A 20,531-nucleotide genomic window follows, 5' to 3' on the forward strand; every position below is an offset into this window, starting at 1 on the left:
GTGTTCAATAAATGTTTGTTGAATGAGGGAATGAGTGAATGACTGACAAAACTAAAATTAGGGTACTTGTTCCTTTATTAATTCAAGTATTTAATGTTCACTAAGAACCTGCTAAGCACTGGGGATACAGCAATAAAGAAACAAGCACATTCTCTGACCCTTAACTCCAGAGAGGAAGAAAGATTTTGCAAATTAATTACAGAGATGATTAATTTAATATTTTAACAGCCTCTCCTGTTGTCTTGGGGCTCCCTTCTATGAGCTGTGCTGTGGTCATGTTCAGGGCCAGTTAACCGGTGTGGCTCACAGACACATCGGTATTTTCTGCGTGTCACCCCGTCTCCCACTCTCCCAACTGGGGGAATATTCTTTGAACATTCTTTGGTTGTGATTATGCCAGAGAGAAAAATGACCAGCAGACTGTCTCAAGAAGCCTTGTAGGAAGCACAAGGCAGAACCACATTACAAAGAGTCCTAACCTGGTTTGGGGACTTCTAGGAAGGCTTCCTGGAGGAAGAAACAATCAGATTGAAGTATTCACTGCATGCACTGTGTCAGATATTTTGCAGGCAACAATATTAACCACCACTACATTTTTTAGCACTTTTCTACGGATCAAACAATTCCAGGTTTTCACTTATTGTTACTCATTTGTATTGCATAACATCCTAAGAAGTAGGTGCCATTGTGAATCCCATATTGCAGGAAATTAAGGCTCAGGAGGGTAAGGGTAACCAATCAGGGCCAGAGTTCAGGTGAGTGAGGAAATTAGATGCTACACCCAACTCAGCTGGAGGACCAGAGGATGCAACAGAGACCTCAAGCTAGAAGGGGTGACACACAGAATAAGCTTAGCAGCAGGAAGGCAGCTCTGCACACCCCACTCAGCTCTTATCCCAGCGGCAAAAGGTCTGGCTAAACTCATGCACAGAAGCTTCCAGATCATGCATCCATGCACTGAAGCTTCCGGGCTGAGCTTGCCAGCTCACAGCGTTCCCATCTCCTGTCCTCACATCTTCTCTCTCATCACAGCCAGAGTGGCAAAGGCCAGGCAGATGCAGGGATTTGGGACACCTTAGGAAGAGGATCCCTGTCACACACTTCCACAGCAAGAGAACTCTTAATAACCTCTTTCTTCCCCAGCACCACAATAAAAAAGAAGAGCTGCCAGTCTGAGTGGCTCCTGCAGACCCTCTGCTTATGTGCATGGCAAGACAGGGCTCCAAGTGCTAGGATGGGCACCTTCAGTTTATTTCCTGCCTCCCTCTGTTCTCTCCCCGGTACCCAAGGGCTGTATTTTCCTTCCTCAATGCTTACTAACACAGAAACAACGACTCAAGGGAGTCACTTTCCTAAGATGTAGAGTCAGATGGAGACAGGGACTTCCTGCTCTTGGATTCCAGAGAGAGCTGGGGCTGGGACAAGTGCAGGGAGGGGGCAGGGAGGTGACTTAGCTGGAAGACAAGTGAGCAGAGGGATCGGAAGTGGAAAGAAGAAGAGTTCTCAGCTGAGAAACTCCAGAGCCCAGTAAGAAGGGCTTGGTGCTGAGCTGTCGTTGACAGTGGACACCCTCTGATATGGTTTGGCTGTGTCCCCACCCAAATCTCATCTTGAATTGTAGCTCCCGTAATTCCCACGTGTTGTGGGAGGGACCTGGTGGGAGATAATTGAATCATGGGAGCAGTTTCCTGCCTACTGTTCTAGTGGTAGTGAGTAAGTCTCACAAGATCGGATGATTTTATAAGGGGTTTCCCCTTTTGCTTAGCTCTCATTCTCTCTTGTCTGCTACCATGTAAGACGTGACTTTAGCCTTCCACCATGATTGTGAGGCCTCCCCAGCCACATGGAACTGTGAGTCCATTAAACCTCTTTTTCATAAATTACGCAGTCTCAGGTATGTCTTTATCAGCAGCATGAAAACGGACTAATACACTCTCCCTGACCCATAACCACCGGTCAAGGCACCATCCAACCATCCTGAATATCTGCAACTACCTCCCACTCCCCCAACCAAAACGAGAGGAGGAGGGGTCCTAGACACTTTCAGTGCAGATGCAGTCATGATAGGACATCTTAGCCTTCTGCATGGAAGAGAGACAGGGCAGAATGGCTGGGAATTTCCCCCTTCACCAGGGACACGGGTGGACGTCCTACATCTGTGTCAATTACCCCCATTTTGTAGATAAACACACTGAGGCTCAGGGAGATTAACTTGCTTCAGCTAATGATTGTTCTGAAAATGCAGCTCTGACTGTGCCACTTGAATGCTGAAAGCCCTTCAGTGGCTCTTAAAAGCCAAACAATTCCATGACCACATCCTGTTCTTTCTTTTCCTTTGAACATTCGACTCCCACTGTCTATGACGTCCTTCCATGCTCTTGCACTGCTTTGAAAATCTGAGATTCCGCTGGGCTGTTATCTCCTCCTCTAATCTGGAAGTTCCATTCAGACCAAATTGGCCACTACCTCCTCTGGGCACCAGGGCTGCTTTGTAACTATGTCAGTTACTGTAGCTCAGGCTTTTCCGCACTTCAATCATTCATATCCCTTTTTTCACATTTCTTCCTGCCACCTAAACTGTTATTTGCTTAGCATTTTAAAAATCTAGTCACATTTCAACTTAACTAAATTTGAAAATGAAACTTTATATCACCACTATTAATGGCAAGCCAGTATCACAAGTCATAAATGGAAGATAAGCATAAAAATAAATAAAAGCAAAGCGGTGCCAGTAAATTCTAGCTATATACTGCTGGCTGCTGAAGGTTCTGAGTCAGGCTCTACGTCTTCTCCTTGTTAAAGGAAAAAATTATATTAGAAAGTTGTTAGAGAGCATATTGTCATCAAATGAGATTTTCTTGTTCAAGTAATTAGAAAGAGTAAAAGAAGACAAAGAAAATAACCTTATCATAATGTGATTTAATTTTATTTAATAGCACAACTCCCTGGCACCTAAAACAATCTCAAGTAGCAGTTGAAATCTTCTTGCGAATCAGCAATGCTATGTGCTCCGCATCTTAGGAAATACTATTGCATTTGTACAGATAGTTTTAAAAATCAATAAACAGGGATGTGTGAAGATTCCCAGTGTCTTGCCCTGTCCTCAACAACATGCCCTATACTGATTAAAGGAAAACAGAACTGATATGCATAAAGCATAGCAAAAATTTAGGCATAGAAGCGAACTGAATTCTAGAGCAGGAGTCAGGACACTTTATCTATAAAGGGCCAAACAGGAAATATTATAGGCTTTGTGGGCCGGTCTGGATCAAGTGAATGAGTGTGGCCGTAGTCTAATAAAACGTTATTTACAAAAATAAGCAGTAGCCTGGGCTCCAATAGTTTGCTGACCCTCGTTTTAGAATAAGTGTTTCAAGAAGGATCAGGGAAAATAAGAGTAACCACATGATAAAAAATGACTGCAGTTTAATTTGGAAATGAAAACCCTAGCATGCCTTTCACTTCTTCCAACTCTGTGTTATTAGAAGAACCTTCTGATTGAGCAGTGGACACAGCTGGTCACAGCTGATTGGATCAAAGGTAAGTTCCTCAACCTGAGCCAAGCCAATCAGATTCCCCCTCCTAAGAATTTGAATTAGGGTACTCCGAGGAGTCAGTCCTGGGTCCCTCAACAGAGAATACACAGATCTTCCTAGAGTGGTCCGTTTTGTTTTGTTTTGTTTTGTTTTCTGTTTTTCATTTTTGAGATAGATTCTCACTCTGTTGCCCAGGCTGGAGTGCAGTGGCATGATCTTGGTTCACCTCCTCCTGCGTTCAAGCAATTCTCTTGCCTCAGCCTCCCAAGTAGCTGGGATTACAGGCGTCCACCACCACACCTGGTTAACTTTCGTATTTTTAGTAGAAATGGGGTTTCACCATGTTGCCACAGCTGTTCTCAAACTCCAGACCTTCAGTGATCCGCCCATCCAGGCCTCCCAAAGTGCTGGGATTACAGGCGTAAGCCACCACACTCAGCCTAGCGTGGTCCTTTTCTACCACTGTGCAGGCAAAGAGGAATAAAGTAGATGTTTGAGGTGGGGGGAAAAAAAACAAAGAAGGTAAGAGAACAAGCAGAGGCCTTGCTTTCAGTTTCCAATCTCTCATGAGGCTTAGCCATTTTCTGTTAGAAACCTTTATATCCCTCTAATAAAGTTATTTTTATTTATATTACTTTGAATGGATTATGTATCTTAGAGATCCCTAAAACAAAATTATTACAAAGGTGGCTCAAATTCTTAATAATAATTAAAATACATGAAGCCAAGTAGCATCATATCAGTATGTGACCTAAAACAAGGCAAATTCCAGTCCTTATAAAGGACAGCGCCTCTTGCCTATGTCAGAATCACTTTAGGGTCTTTGGTTACAATACAAATTCCAAGCACGCCCTCTCCTTCAGGAGCTCTGAGCTGTGACCTGGGAGTCTGCATTTTAATAAACATATTCTTCCTATCTTGATTATAATCACCAGATATTATCAAAATTGATTCACTTAATAAGGTAGCTAGGAGATGTCAATAGGTAAAGCTGACAGAATCCTTCCATCCTGATTTTCCTAACACTTTCTCAGCAGTCATTAATAGGATGAGAGAAAACTTTCCTTTTCTTCTTAATATTCTAATCAAGCTTTCATTTTCGACATAAATCTCTCTGTCCTCTCTTGGAGTTACATTTTGAGAGCTGTCCCCATAGCACGAAGGAAGTGATACTTTATAGAGGTTTTAAAACATGTCTACAAATATTTGATACTCCTCCAATCAGAGCCAGAGTCTCTGAATCCAGGCAGGGACTGTGGCTGTCTTAATGTACAGAATGTGGTGAAGAGACACTGCATGACTTCTGAGGCTGTAGCTTCTGTCAGTTTCTTTCCTTTCAACCCCAAGACCACCATGCTAGACCAGGGAACAAGACCCCATGAAGAAACCCTGGTACTACATGATAAGCTTGATGACCAGGCAGCCCCGGGTGCTCCAGCCAGTGCACGAAAAATCTCAAGCCACAACCAACCAGTGATCATTCCCAATCTCCTGACCCACAGAAACCATGACAGATAATATAGGATGGCTGTTGTTTTAAGCTTCTATGTTTTGGTATGATTTGCTACATAGCAATAGATAACTAGAACAGATTTATCAAGTCCCTCTTTCTCTATAAAGGGCCAAACAGGAAATATTATAGGCCTTGCAGGGCTGTCTGGATCAAGTGAATGAGTGTGGCTGTGGTCTAATAAAACTTTATTTACAAAAATAAGCAGTAGCCTGGGTTCCAATAGTCTGCTGACCCTCATTTTAGAATAAGTGTTTCAAGAAGGATCAAGGAAAAGAAGAGTAACCACATGATCAAAAATGGCTGCAGTTTAATTTGCAACCCAGCTTGGTCAGCTGTGGTCCCTGCCACCTTGGGTTTGGTTATGCATGCTCTTTTCAATCAATAATAACAATATTGTTTAAAGCTTCAATTGAGAAAGGCAACAGAGATGGAATTCATTGTGCCTTCCAAATGCATCAACTTTCCTAGTCTTATCCAGCACCTAGAAGGCTAGACAATTCATTCAGTTAACATTAATTAAGGGTCTAGGATGTGTCAGTCACTGAGATAGGCACTGGGAACGCAGAATGACAAGGTTCCTGCCCTCATGAAGCTTACACTCCTGTACAAATAACTACCTAATATCAATCATAATGAGACCCCTGAAACAGAAGTACACATTGCTCTTGGAGTGTTTAAATGGAAGACTTAACCTCGCTGAGTGGGTCAGCAAAAGATGCTCTTCGGGAAGTGATGGTTAAGCTGACACCTGAAGTATCAATAGGACTAGCAAGGCGGGGATACAGGAGGCATATTTCAGCCAAAGGGAAAAGAACGCTGCTTCCTTAGGATGAAACCATCTGGATCTACAAACCTTGACCTATGATTCCTGTAAGGATATGAGCACTTGAGCTTCAGAAATCAAATTGCAGATGCTGACTCCCATCTGTCTGAGATGTAGCAGACCATTGTCTCTAATAGAATCAGAGAGATCCAGTCACCAAGTAGGGTGGCTGAACAAAGAATTTGTGATACTCAAAGGCCAAGTGTTTGTGCCAAGGAAAAAAAGGGCAACGTTGGGACAGTTTGGACTTTATAACAATAACCATGTCCGTGCCCACTGATTACTTCCAATATGCATTATCTTATTTAATTCCTACAGTAAATATGTAGGGTGGAAACTGCTGCTATCCCTATTTTACAGATAAAGAAGGGAGGGCTTAGCAAGGCTAGGTGACTCGTCCGTATTCCACTAGGAAGTGACACCTAGTCACCTGTCCCCTAAATCCATGCCCTTAAACACACCCCATCTTCAAGCCCTAAGTGCCATGTGTTCAGTGGTGAGCAAATTATTGCTGGAATATTTCAAATTCAGTTTTAGATCCTAGTCCTATTCCTCTTTTCCTATCCACCTTGCACACGGCCACAGACAGAACAGTCATTTCCTTTTTCTATTTCTTATACAACCACTAACATTTGCTTGGCGAGATGAGCTTGGTGTGCATTCATGCTGCAGTCACGATTCCAATTCTTCCATGGGGTCTACAAGCTCTACTGGGAATTTTGTTCTAGGCATGATGCTAGGCACTGGTGATGTGCCCAATAAACAGGACAAACATGGCCCTGCTTCCATCAAGTGGCTTGGGCAGATCTTTCTGCCTCCACATATGCTGTGAAGTTTTTTGTTTTGTTTTGCTTTGTTTTTGAGACAGAGTCTCCTCTGTTGCCCAGGCTGGAGTGTAGTGGCGTGATCTCGGCTCACTGCAAGCTCTGCCTCCCGAGTTCATGCCATTCTCCTGCCTCAGCCTCCAAAGTAGCTGGGACTACAGGTGCCCACCACGATGCCTGGCTAACTTTTTGTATTTTTAGTAGAGACAGGGTTTCACCGTGTTAGCCAGGATGGTCTCGATCTCCTGACCTCGTGATCCACCCGCCTCGGCCTCCCAAAGTGCTGGGATTACAGGTGTGAGCCACCGCGCCCGGCCATATGCTGTGAAGGTTTGCCAGGTGAGAGGAAAAGAGCAGAAAAGTAGCCATTGCCCTGGCTGGTGATGCCCACGTTCTAAAATGTTCCTTTAAATGGAAATGATCTCTTATTAATTGTCTCAAGCAGTTTCTGGAGCTTCCAGAAACTTTAATACCAACATAGAGGGCGTGGGCTGTTTGTTCAGCTGTCCCTCTCTCTCCAGGGTGAGGATTCCAAACAGACTGAAAGGATGTGTTGAAGTGATGTTCTTATCAAATTCCAAGCCACATCTGTTCCCCAAGAATCTTCTGGGAGAGATGTGATAAATAGCAGAACTCTGATGACAGCAAATAAAACAGAGGAAAGTAGCCCAGGGATTCCTGGCTGGAAAGTTTGTGGTGATGAACTTTACTGGCGAATCCCAGTGGCAAAGCGTGCCTGGAATCTCGGCCCCTGACTGTGGCCCAGCGTTGCATAATGGTTAGGGCATGGACTTTTAGAGTTAGAAAACCTGGTACGTGTCCAAGTTTTGCCACATACAAGCTGTACGACCTTGAGAAATTCACTGTTTTCTGAACCTCAATCTTCTCCGCATCTTAAAAAATGGAGATGCCAACAATACTTTGCTTTTGGTGCTGCTGAGAGAGTTTTACGGGATAAAATATCTAAGTGCACACCTTAATTTAGCACTGTGTGTGGCAAATTATACATACCTAATACCTGGTGGTTCTACTAGTTTCCTAGGGTGACCAAAAGGAAGAGCCAAAACCTGAGTGACCTCACACAAAAGGAATTTATTATTTCAGAGTTCTGGAGGCTGGAAGTCCCAAATCAAGGTGTTGGCAGGGTTGGTTCCTTCTGAAGACTGAGGGAGGATCTGTTCCATCCCCACCTCCCTCCTAGGTCCTCCTGGCTGCCAGCTACCCTTGGCACTCCCTGGCTTGTAAGCGCATCACTCCAATCTCTGCCTCTGTCTTCCCATGGTATTCTTCCCTGTGTGTTCTGTCGGTATCCAAATGTCCCTCTTCTTATGAGGACACCAGCCATTGGATTCAGGCCCACCCTAATCTAGAGTGACCTCATGTTAACTTGCTTATATCTGCAAAGACCCTATGTCCAAATGAGGCCACCTTCATTAGAAATTGAACATACACTGTTTATGAGGACACAATTCTACTCTTTACAGTGGTGATCGTCAATATCATCTTTTCACCAAACAACAAAGGGGACTGACGGTGAGCTTTGTACAAAGCACCAACCTCCGGTTTTCAACTGGCCCAGGAGCTTTGTCTTGAGGGAGCTGTGCAAATGACCACATTAGTGTGCAAGGGCAGAGACAGCCAGGGACCCAAGATCTTGCTTCCCAACTGCTCAACTTCAACATACACTTGCCGCAAGTCCAAAGCCAAATCCAATCACCCTCGGTTCCTCTCTTTTATATCTCTCATCCAGTACAATCACAAGATTTGTCAGCTCTACATTCAAAATATATAGTAAGTTCAACCTCTTTGCTGATCTGAGCCACCTTGATCCTTAGCCTGGTTTCCTGCAACTGTCTCCTACCCTGTTTTCTGCTTCCCCTCTTCTCGCTCTCATAAACATTCTATTCTCTTTTTCTCTCTTTTTTGGTAGACATTAGATTTCACTCTGTTGCCCCAGCTCGTCTGGAACTCCTGGCCTCAGGAGATCCTCCCACCTTGGCCTCCCAAAGTGCTGGATTACAGGCATGAGCCACCGCACCTGGTCCATTCCATTCTCTACACACCTGAACGATGCTTTAGAAACTCAAGTCTGTTCATGTCACTCCACCTTCCTAAGGCTTTCCTCTGTCCTCCTGCTGCACTTGGGACTCAATCTCACCTCTCAGAATCCCTGCCTTTTGCTCTTCCTGCCTGCACGACTCTTCCCCTAGGGATACACAACAGTTTGCTCCCTCATCTTGTTCAGGTCACTCCAATGTGACCCTGTCACCAACACCCTCCCTACCACCTTCTCTAAACTTGTAGCCCCCATTGTCATTTTCCATCCCCTTCCCCTCCTTTGTTTTTCTTGACAGCACTTACCACACAGGCATTATATTAATATCTATCTGTTTATTTTTATCCCTCACAAGAGTGGAAGCTCCACGAGGGCAGGCATTTTGTTTGAACTGCCCACTGTCATGTCCCCAACATCTAGCACACAGTTGACACTCAATACATATCCGTTGAATCAATGAATGAAAGGATTTCATGAGTAGGAGAAGTTGCTTTAAAAATCTCCCAGATCAAGGTCACTAAAGATCTTCAGTTCCTTGGGTGTCAGCATTGTTTAATTTACATAAGGTTCCGTCCAACTCATATTTCACAAAGAATTTGAGGGATCATTCAAGATTACATGAAACAAACAAGTGAATCTTCTGTAAATTATACCTCAACACAGGTGGTTAAAAATGAATGTAGTGGCCGGGCCTGGTGGCTCATGCCTGTAATCCTGGCACTTTGGGAGGCCGAGGCGGGCGGATCACTTGAGGTTAGGATTTCGAGACCAGCCTGGCCAACATGGTGAAACCCTGTCTCTATTAAAAACACAAAAGAATTAGCTGGGTATGATAGCACACGCCTGTAATCCCAGTTACTTGGGAGGCTGAGGCAGGAGAATCACTTGAACCCAGGAGGTGGAGGTTGCAGTGAGCCGAGAGATCATCATGCCACTGCACTCCAGCCTGGGCAACAGAGCGAGACTCAGTCTCAAAAAGAAAAAAAGAATATAGTAAATACTCATGTATGTGTACGTGTATGCTTATATACTTTACAGATATATACTCTCTCTTTCCCTCCTTTGCCATCTCCCTCTCCTTTATTCTCTTTTCTTTCTTCTCTCCCTCTTTTCTTCTCTGTCTCTCTCTTTCTCTCTCTCCTACTTTCTCTTTCTGCTTCCTAGAAACCAAAGCCATCAGAAATACATGCAACATAACAAAATTCATATTTTCTATAATGAAAATCGTTTTTTGAGGAGAAAAATAAGCTTTCTCTAGAACTTAAGTCTAAAAGAAATGTTTTGCATGGATGTTTGAACACACTGTGCTATGGATGGTGTTCTTAATAACATCCCTGCAACAGAATCAGAAAAGAAGGAGGAGGAGGCAAGGGAGAAGAGACCAAAACATCTAGCACTGTCAGAGTCTGCAAGCTTGACTAAAAAACAGTGATTGGGAAAAGATTCTAACTTGATGAATTCAGATGGTGCATCTAAAATACAGAAAAAGACCTTTAGGGCTCTTAGGTCCCCACACACTAAATTGGGAGAAGAGCGTCAGTAAGGTGTGGTGAGCTGAGGTCAACTTGGGGAGGGATAGACAAGCAAGTTACAGCTCATATGTATATACCGTAGGCCTCCGGGGGACCACGCGACCCCTAGCTCCCTCTCCCATGCCCCTCCCTCCGTAGCTCCCTCTCCCATCCCTACTAGGGAACAGGCTTGTGGATGACACTGGGTACAGGATTAGGGTATTCATCTGCTGCAAGGACTATACCCTCCCTCTATCTTAAGATCCTATCTCGGCCGGGCGCGGTGGCTCATGCCTGTAGTCCCAGCACCTTGGAGACCACGGCAGGTGGATCATCTGAGGTTAGGAGTTCAAGAACAGCCTGGCCAGCAGGGCGAAACCCTGTCTCTACTAAAAATACAAAAATTAGCCAGGTGTGGTGGTGCACATCTGTAATCCCAGCTACTTGGGAGGCTGAGGCAGGAGACTCGCTTGAACCCAGGAGGTGGAAGTTGCAGTGAGCCGAGATCATGCCACTGCACTCCAGACTGGATGACAGAGTGAGACTCCATCTCAAAATAAATAAATGAAATAATAAAATAAGAGAAAGAGACCTTTAGGGCTCACAGGGTCCTCAAACACTAAACTGGCAGAAGAGCATCAGTAAGGTGTGATAAGCTGAGGTCAACTTGGGGAGGGATAGACAAGCAAGTTACAGCTCATATGTATATACTGTAGGCTTCCGGGGGACCACACCACCCCTAGCTCTGTCTCCCATGCCCAGCACTAGGGAACAGGTTTGTGGATGAGGCTGGGTACAGGATCAGGGTGCTGATCTGTTGCAAGGAGTGTACCCTCCCTCTATCTTAAGATCCCATCTCTTTGAGGATCCCCTTGCTCTCTGGGGCTATCTCCTGCATGGATTCTTCCCAGCCCCCTGAAGACCTGCAGAGGGTAGGTCAGATGAGCTCAACTCCAAGTTTTAAGGCAAATATGATCTCCTTCCTTCCCCCAGCCCTTCCGTGGATGAGCCTTGCCTGCTGCACTGAGCTGCTGTTTCTCCCTGCTGCATATTAGAATTCCCTGTGGAGGTTTTAGAAGCCGATGCTTGGGCCACAGTCTAGACCAATTAAATCAGAATCTTCTAAATATTGGGAGGCTGCCTGTGCCAAGCCTGGCCCTCGCTGGGGGAGGACAGAGAGAAAATCTGGCTAGAGGCCATCGGGGTGATCAGGAGCTGGAAAACTGAGCAAACGCCAACCACCTGCTCTTCCCGGGGCACTCACCCACTCAAGAGCAGGATTTTGAGAGAAACCTGGGTGCAGCTTGGTGCACCCAAGCTAATCAAATGGAGGTTAGCTTCTGCATCCACATCTTTACCACATGGCAGGTATCCTGACCATCTCTGTCATGTAAGAAAGAGATTATGGCATCGACAGAGTCTGATGATCTGGAAGCTTATATTTAATTAGAATTACAGTCATAGAAGGTTCAAGTTCAGACTTTGGAATCATGAGCTCAAATCCTGACTCTATCACATGCTTTGCTGTGTGTTCTTGGCTGAGTTACTCAACCTCTCTGAGTCTCAGTTCCCCAATCCATAAAAGGGGAATAATGATAGTTTCTCCCTCGGAAGGTTGTTGTGAGATCAAGTGACATAATGCAGGTTAAGCTCAGTGCCCAACACACAGCAAGCCATAATTACTAACATGAAGGCACAATTATGGAGGATAAGAAGGATGTTCTAACTCCTTCTGTGGGTGTGTATGGGGAATTCTTTCCCACATTCTCCATATGCAAGAAAGAGAATGGCAGAAAGTGAATTGGAGCAATCGACCAATATCGCCATGAAATCTATGTCCTGGGAGATCCTTACACGAAGCCCAGAGTGAAAGGCAAGGTCATACTGTCTGTGCTTAGAGGTGGTACTGGGCACGTGACCCCCAGGATCCTCCCTGGGTAATCCAGATGCTCTGTGGCAGATAGGATTTCCCTACAAAACCAGCAAACCATCTGTCAACTTCTAAAATCTCAAGGGAAAAGGAACTATGTACCCTGGTTTCCAGGCCCATCCAAACTCATCTTTTCTAGCATGCGGATTTGCCAAAACCCTCCTTCTGCCTGGGCCAGGGATTAAGCACTGAAGGGCTTAAGCTACCTCACCTTTGATAACCAGAGACCTGGAACGGAGGGGAAAGCCATTCCAAACAGGAGGTCTTGGCTGGGCACAGTGGCTCACGCCTGTAATCGCAAAACTTTGGGAGGCTGAGGCAGGTGGATCACTTGAGGCCAGAAGTTCGAGACCAGCCTTGCCAACATGTTGAAACCCCATCTCTACTAAAAAATACAAAAATTAGGCAGGCATGGTGGTGCACGCTTGCAGTCCCAGCTACTTGGGAGGCTGAGGCAGGAGAATTACTTGAACCCAGGAGGTGGAGGTTGCAGTGACCCGAGATCGCACCTCTGCACTCCAGCCTGGGCGACAGAGGGAGACTCTGTCTCAAAAAACAAACAAACAAACAAACAAAAACAGGAGGTCTCACAGCAGGTTGCACATCGGGGTAAAATACAGACAAGAGTCCATTAACAAGAGTTAGTAGGGCCATGATGATGATTCCGTGACATAAGGCACGTTAACAGCTTAACATATAGCAAAGAATGAAACCACCTTTGCAAAAATTATAACAGTAAATGATGACAGTGGAACAGATCCGATCTAACCAATCCTCATCTTGCTTTTGACCTCCAAACTGCCCTTAGTCATTTCTGGACTCGGGCCAAGCTAAATTTGGGAGAAATTTAGTGTATAGTTTACATGATAACAGCCCTTCCCCCAAACTAAACTGCCTTTGTAAAACTAATGAAAGACTCCCAAGTTAGGAGGATGAAAGGAGCCTAAATTTGGCTAAGGTGTAGACATAAAGGATTACCAGCCATTATTCCAGAAGTCACAAGACTTGCAACTTTCCCAATTACTCCCACAGATAACATCACTGTTGTAGAACTGCAGATTGGCCTTTTGAGATGTCTTTCAGTCTTTTGCCTTTCTGACTACTGGACAGCCCCAACGTGAACCCATAAACCAGTCCTGCGACCCCACCCAGAAGTGGATTCAGAGCATAAGGACCATTTTCCACACCCCTATGACTGCATCCCCAACCAATCAGCAGCACCCATTCCGTAGCCACCTCCTCTCCCTGCTAAACTATCTTGGAGAAATTCTAGCCTCCAAAAATTCATGGAAGCTGATTTGAATCTTTGTGTGTAAAGCTCTTTCCCTATTATAATTCCCCTCTTGAGAAATCAGCTCTATCTGGGGAACAGGCAAGAAGATCCCACTGGGTGGTTACAAGAACTCGCTAACTGCATTCACCATGGTTGTTGGTGAATTCTTCACTTTTGAGGCTCTCCCAAACTTCCAATTTTGACCACAAATGAAGATGTCCTATTTACATTCTAGTTTATCTTGAAGGCCCTAATTCTGATTTTCCAAAGTGTATTCTTAAGCGTCAGACTTTGGATGAAATGTTCCAAACACATATGTCCACACAAACATATGTTTAAATGTTACATTTGACAGTGGCCACATCAGTCTGATGCGAAGTCATGTGGTTTGAAGGAATCAGATGCACTTGCCTCTAGCAGTAAAGAGGAAGCCAACAGTCTAAAAATGATTTCAGACTTCTAACAGTCTGTTTAAGAGAAGGCAACTGGGTAGATTCTGCCAAGTGAAGACGTACCTCAGGAAAAACTGGAAAGTGATATAATGGGGAGAAGATGCTTGGGAATTCATGGTGTGGATGTAGGTAGGACTGCAGCACTTTTTGAATACAGTCTTCACGTTGGCCAGATGAAAAGAAGAGCAGTGATATCCGGCGTATAGATCAACTCAGATGATACAATTTGGCTATTTCTTGATTTATTACGTAAGGTTTTCTGTACTTAAAAATCTCTTTATAGATGATAAAAGCATGGATCTGTGTGATAGATAAGCTAATTTTTCATTTCAGAGGTCAGATTGACAGGTTGCATTAAGATTTAAACCTTTTAAAATGAGGCCATGTCACACCTGAAATTTAATCAAGTAGCATTTTTGCCCACTAGCTGAGAAAGCCGTGGAAGTGTGAAACAAAGTTTTTAGAATGAAGGTGCATTTAGCCCAGTCATCTCTGGTTTCTGTGGACTTGTTATTGTTAAGCAAATGTCACTACACCCCTAGAAAGGATGACTCACAGTGACTGCTAAAAAGGGGAGGAGTGGAACAAGGAGATTGAAACCTGAAATACCTGGGCCCTGTATTTAAACGAGGATGTGTGGTTGGGTCTAATAAGAAATGTCTAATTGGGTTGTAATAAGAAATGCGAGAGAACTACTATTTCCACACTCTGGGCTGTGTCAAGTCTGATTGTTGATACCAGTAGAATTGATTTTTACCAATAGAATTGATATTGATCAATTCCAGTAACTGAAGGGTTCTTTTGAGCTAAAATAAATGTTCGTGAACTTGGAGCACCTTATCCTAAGCAAAATAAGCCAGACACCAAAAGACAAATACTGGGGCCAGGCACGGTGGCTCATGCCTGTAATCTCAGCACTTTGGTAGGCCGAGGTGGGTGGATCACCTCAGATCAGGGGTTTGAGACCAGCCTGGTCAACATGGTGAAACCCTGTCTCTACTAAAAATATAAAATTTAACCAGGCACAGTGGTGCATGCCTGTAATCTCAGCTACTCAGGAGGCTGAGGTAGAAGAATTCCTTGAGTCTGGGAGGTGAGGTTGCAGTGAGCCGAGATTGTGCCATTGCACTCTAGCCTGGGAGACAGAGCAAGACTGTGTCTCAAAAAAAAAAAAAAAAAAAAAGACAAATACTGTATGATCTCACATATGTGGAATCTAAAATAGTCAAACTTAAAGAAACAGAGAGCAGAATGGTGGTTGCTAGGGGCTGGGAGTAGAGAAAATGGGGAGATGTTGATTAAAGGGTACAAACTTTCAGTTACAAGATAAATAAGTACTAGCAATTTAAAAGGTATGGCATGGTAATTCAGTTAATAATACTGTGTTATATACTTGAAATATGCTAAGGGAGGAGGTCCTAACTGGTCTCACCACTCACACTCACAAAAGAACAGAAATGCCAAAAAAATACATAAATAAAATAAACATTGGTGACATGTATGTCTTAGTCAAATTTCTTTGAATCACATGTTATATTTGACAAAGCTGGATAGTTAAAATAAAAGCAGATTTAATTTGACTCTTTTTTAAATGGTTGCTGGGAAAATAAACTAATAATTGATGGCTTCTACTGAAAGAGAATGAAATGAAACCCTTAAAGGCCTGTCATTCATGGCAACAATTAGGTGGCAGGAAGAAAGCTTATTTATAATCTGATCTGCCTTATAAGCACAGTCCCCCCTTGTTGTTGGAGTTACAGAGCACTGCTAATAGAGAAGGGGTTTCAGCACAGCAGGAGTAGGGGGCACTGGGTGCAAGGGGACTATGGAGCTGAGTGGCAACACATTCCGCAACCAGGCTCCCTGTTTTGAACCTGCCTCCACCGCTTCAGGACTGCAAGTTTCTCACCTCTCTGAGCCTCTATTTCCTCATCTGCAAAATAGAGACTCTGTCTCTTTATCTACAAATTTAAAAATGGAAGTAATAACAGCACCCACCTCACAAGACCCATGGTGAAGATTAAATGAGCAATGCATATAAAACACTCACATGAGTTCTCAGTGCTCCAAAAATATTATCAATCTCCACAGTGGTGTTAAATGAAGTCAGTACATAAGGTGAAACTGTGGGATGGGGTGGGGGTTTGAAACAACTACGGCATGAATAATCATAGGTACCATCCACATTTGTACATCCAAAATATTTATCATCGGTGTTGGATGATTACAATCCACAAATTTCTGCCATTATGTTTGTTGTATTATAGAAAAGATTATGGGTTATGCTGTTAGTAACCGGGGATTCATTTTACCATGACTGTAAATTTCTGAAATAACACATAGAGATAAAGTTGAGATGGATATGCAGAGGATGGCAGGTACCATGATAGCACAATAACTGGACCAGTGGCCATGAATGATCACCTGAGACAGAGTTTCCATGTTAATGGGCTCTATCTGGTCCTTCTACAGGAGGACTTGATTTATCTTTGTGATATTTTTCCCAAAGAATCAGGCAACATTTTAAAGAAAACACAGGGCCCAGAGACATGGCTCACACTTGTAATCCCACTGCTTTGGGAGGCTGAGGCAGGAGGATCACTGGTGGCCAGAAGTTTAAGACCAGCCTGTTCTACATAATGAGATCCCGTCTCCAGAAAAAAACAAAAATGAGCCAGGCATGGTGGCATGCACTTGTAGTCCCAGCTAGTAGGGAGGCTGAGGCAGGAGGATCGCTTGAGCCCAGGAGTTAGAGGCTGCAGTGAGCTAAGATCATGCCACTGCACTCCAGCCTAGGCAACAAAGCCAGAAGCTATCTCTAAAAAATTAAAATAAAAGGCCGGGCGCAGTGGCTCACACCTGTAATCCCAGCACTTAGGGAGGCCAAAGCGGATGGATCATTTGAGGTCAAGAGTTCAAGACTAGCCTGGCCAACATGGTGAAACCCCGTCTCTACTAAAAATACAAAAAAAAAAAAAAAAAAAAAAACTAGTGGGGCATGGTGGCGTGCACATATAATCCCAGCTACTAGGGAAGCTGAGGAAGGAGAATTGCTTGAACCCAGGAGGTGGGGGTTGCAGTGAGCCGAGATCGTGCCACTGCAATCCAGCCTGGGAGACAGAGTGAGACTCCATCTCAAAAATAAATAAATAAATAAATAAAATAAAAAATTAAAATAAAAAATAACACACATTTAAAGGAAACTCCTACTTTGGCCTGTGTGCCAGACAGGCCCGTCGTTTTCTTCTTTCTCGTAGTAAAACTGCCCACATCCTATTTTCTTTTCTTGTCATCCTTCCTGATGGATGGTTGGAAAAGTAACTGCTTCCCCTGGTCACAGTGAATTGGATCCTAGGGATCCCTGGTCCAAACTGGCCCATCAGTTTTTCTTTCTTGGGATTTTAGATTCCAAGGATACTCTAGATGTGAGAATTAGACATGGAGACTTGAGAAGCATCAATAAGGCTGAGAGAGGCGGTGCTGATGCATATCTGCAGAGAGATGTCATCGAGAAGCAGGGATGACAGGCTGGGGGCCCCCCTACAACCCCCCAGATGGAGCTGTGGTTATCAGACTGCTGGAAGCTCTCTCATTCAGGTGGCACTTCTTGCCTCTGGGTGTCTTGAGATACACAGAAACAAGCCATGTCTTCTCAGCAAATACCCGCTTTACTCACTCTGGCTTGACAATCTACTTGCAGCAGATGGAAGGTTGTAAAACTTAAATTCCTGATATTTCATTTTCCTTGATATAATTAATTTTCTTGCGAAAAATGGACCCTTATCTTGTCTTGTAACGTACTACCCTCTGAGAATTGAAGGTAGAGGCTGCGGAAGAGCAGTAAGTCACTTCATTGAGGAAAGACCTGGAAAATTCGGGAAGGCGGAAGAAGGGCCTCACAAGGATCTGGGAAGATGAGTTGGCAAAAAAAAAAAAAAAAAAAAAAAAAAAACACGCTGCAATCAGAATTGCATATGAAAGAAGGAAAGGTTGAAGGCTTGGTGGGGGCAGGGAAGTGACATAATTGCGATAGAACCAAAGAGAAGGCAGGAATCCAAGATCAGACAGCAAATGTCAAAAAGGTTCTCTGGAAGAGGATTAAGGAAACAGGTAGCAAACACTTTGAGCTATCTGTGAACCATATGATAAAGGAACTCACCATATGGTGCAGGAAGATAGCAAAGCAGGCTGAAGTACAGGGAAGTGCTTTTGTCTGTAGGATTATATAACCACATCTAATGTATGTATGTATATGTCTGTGTGTGAATACATACCACTAATGAGATTAAAATTAGTAGAGACTCCCACAACAGAAGCTCAGACTTTAGAGAAGGCCTTTGTTCCTGGCATGAACTAAGCTGTCTTTTAATCTCCTCAGGCAATTTCTTCCTGTTAAAATTTGGTGCCACGCTTGGCTCCAGCAGATGACACTGTGAGGCCAGGCGCGGTGGCTCAAGCCTGTAATGCCAGCACTTCTGGAGGCTGAGGTGGGCGGATCACTTGAGGCCAGGAGTTCGAGACCAGCCTGGCCAACATGGTGAAACTCTGTCTCTACTAAAAATATAAAAATTACTTGGGCGTGTTGGCAGGCGTTTGTAATCCCAGCCACTCGGGAGGCTGAGGCAGGAGAATTGCTTGAACCTGGGAGGTACAGTGACTCAAGATCGCCCCACTGCACCCCAGCCTGGGCAACAGAGCAAGACTCTGTCTCAAAAAAAAAAAAAGATGCTGAGGTCTGGGGCCTGGAACTCCGGAATGCTCTCTCATGCTCACAGAGCATGGTAGTTAAGCACCCTGGCCTTCGGGGAGAAAAGCTTGGAGGCTGCAGAGGGAGGTGCTATTGAGATGCTGGAGCTGGAAAACAAGGCTGACTTCTCCAACAAAACCCACCAGGCACAGTGCTCAGGGCCCATGCTGTTTTCAGGGTTCATAAGACACTTTAATTTTTTTTTTTAAATCGCAAGAAAAAAAGTGAACTTTGGTGGAAGTACATGTTTTAATATGTAATATTAATATATTTGTCTTCATATCAATGCAGTCATGAGATACCATTTTTTGCTTTTTTTCATGGAAGAAGGAGAAACCCACAAATGTTGTTATGCAGCTTTCTAAATATATAAGAGACAGGGTGTCCCTCTGCTGTCCAGGCTGGAGTGCAATGGTGTAATCATAGCCCACTTCAGCCTCGAACTCCTGGGCTCAACCGATCTTCCTGCCTCAGCCTCCAGAGTAGCTAGGACTACAGCTATGTGCCACTGTGTCTGGCTTTTTTTTTTTTTTTCCTTTGAGATGGAGTCTCGCTCTGTCGCCCAGGCTGGAGTGCAGTGACATGATCTCCACTCACTGCAACCTCTGCCTCCCAGGTTCAGGTGATTCTCCTGCCTCAGCCTCTTGAGTAGCTGGGATTACAGGCATGCGCCACCATGCCCAGCTAATTTTTTTTTGTATTTTTAGTACAGACGGGGTTTCACTATGTTGGCCAGGCTGGTCTCAAACTCCTGACCTCATGATCCGCCTGCCTCAGCCTCCCAAAGTGCTGGGATTACAGGTATGACCCACTGTATCCAGCTGTGTCTGGCTAATTTTTAAACACATTTTTAGAGATCAGATCTTGCTATGTTGCTCAGGCTGGGCTGGTCTTGAACTCCTGAGCTCAAGCAATCCTCCAGGCTTGGCCTCTAGAGGCTCTGGGATTATAGCCGTGAGCCACCACACCTGGCCTCATTAGGTAGCTCCTGTAATTGTTTTGTAACTGCTGTTTCAAAAAAGTCAAAAAGAGAGAAAGGGAAGGAAGGAAGAAGGGAAGGAAGGAAGAAAGAAAGGAAAAAAGGAAGAGGAAAGACTAGTGGTTTGGACTGGGCACGGTGGTTCACTCCTATAATCCCAGCATTTTGAGAGGGCAAGGTAGGAGGATTCCCTGGGCCCAGTAGTTCGAGACCAGCCTAGGCAACAAAGTGGGACCCTGTCTCTACAAAAACAATTTAAAAATTAGCTGGGTGTGGTGGCATGTGCCTGTAGTCCCAGCTACTTGGGAGGCTGAGATGGGAGGATTGCTTGAGTCTGGGAGGTTGAAGCTGCAGCAAACCATGATCACGTCACTGCACTCCAGCCTGGGTGACAGAGTGAGACTCCTGTCAAAAAAAAAAAAAATTAAACTAGTGGTTTGGGAAGATGTGTGGACCCCAAAGTGGAGAAGAGATGGCAAGAGGCAACTGAAATCACAAAACCAGCTTTCAAGGCCCTGCCTCCTTCCAGCTGTGTGATCTTGGAGAAGTCATTTAACCTCTCTGTCTTACAATTTCTATATGATACAATAGAGTGATTATCAGTAACTACCTTGCAAGATTATGGTGAGAATTAATATGATATAATGCATGCAAATCCATGGCATGGTCCTTGTCAATGAGCATGAGCTCAGAAACATTGGAGATAATGGGCAGGGTGTGAGTGGAATTGGAGTGGGTGCAGCTGGGCGGTAGAGTTGGTAAGGGTTAGGAAAAAGGAGGTTGAAGGTTGAAAAGGAACCAGCTAAGGAGTCACTGCACTCACTAGAGATGCTTCCAAGACTTGGGGAATCCCATAAGGCTGAAGCCTGTGGAGGAGGTCAGAAAGG

General features: G+C 44.4%; 1 protein-coding gene across 2 annotated transcripts in view; it reads right to left on the reverse strand.

Moving 5' to 3' along the window:
• The window catches only part of PRKCB (protein kinase C beta), a 385,488-nt gene that overhangs the window by 67,162 nt on the left and 297,795 nt on the right, over positions 1-20,531 (reverse strand). The window lies entirely within an intron of this gene.

This window comes from Nomascus leucogenys, chromosome 2 (genome assembly GCF_006542625.1).
Source record: "Nomascus leucogenys isolate Asia chromosome 2, Asia_NLE_v1, whole genome shotgun sequence".
In the NCBI taxonomy this organism is placed as follows: domain Eukaryota; kingdom Metazoa; phylum Chordata; class Mammalia; order Primates; family Hylobatidae; genus Nomascus; species Nomascus leucogenys.